The sequence below is a fragment of the Myotis brandtii genome, unplaced genomic scaffold (genome assembly GCF_000412655.1).
Source record: "Myotis brandtii unplaced genomic scaffold, ASM41265v1 scaffold187, whole genome shotgun sequence".
In the NCBI taxonomy this organism is placed as follows: Eukaryota; Metazoa; Chordata; class Mammalia; order Chiroptera; family Vespertilionidae; genus Myotis; species Myotis brandtii.
In genome coordinates, this window is record NW_005356944.1 from 665408 (window position 1) to 666314 (window position 907).

Genomic DNA, 907 nt, shown 5'->3' on the forward strand with positions numbered 1-907 from the left:
CACAGCAGGGCACACAGCAGGGCACACAGCAGCCCCCGTGAAGCGCGGGGCCCAGGCTGGCTTCACGCCTCCTCACACCACACGGGCGGCCTGAGACACTGGACCCAGGGGGCGTGTTTACTCCTTCCCAGCCTGCACGCCGGCCCCGCTCCAGGTCCCACAGAGGGGCTTCCACGGGACGCCAGGAACTTGTAGCCATGCCCCCCCACCTCCAGCTTACAATCTAATTAAGGCAACCTGAACCTCAAAATAGAAGCGTCCCAGAATAGTGCGGCCTGCGAGCTGGGCTCCCAGTGCTGCCTGGCAGGCGGCAACAGGTAAGGAGAGACTGGGCCCAGCGCGGGCCCTCCTCCAGCTCCGACCCCACCCCACCCACCCCTGCCTCCTCCGAGTCCAGCCAGGAGGGCCCTGCCCGGTCCTCCCCTCCGTGCTTTGGCAATGGCCTGAAATGGTGAAGGTTAGGCCGACGTTTCCTGATTTAAAGGGCCACGTGCGGAGGGCTCTGCGAGTTTAAGATTCAGGAACACGGGGAGCTGCCCGCGGGGGCTGCCGAGCACTTTCTCACCCAGGAGCCGCGTGGAGGTTGATCTTTAACCGAGGCAGCGCCCGGTGGAGATTCCTCCACGAGGTCACTCAGTAACACCAGGCGTTGCATCTTATTATCTTTTAAAAATCGACCTGACCTTTCACTCCGTGTTGGAGAGCCAGGCGCCCAGGCAGCCCGGCACAGTGTCCCCTCTGCGGAGCGTGGGGCATCCGTGCGTCTCTCCTAGAAACGGGGTAACGGCGCGTCGGGGTCACCTCGGGACGGACCCGACTGTGTGGAGAGGTGATCGAGGCAGATCTGGGCCCGGGGGCCGGTGCTCGCCAGAGGTTCCGGGCAGCAGGCCGGACACTCAGGCTCCCT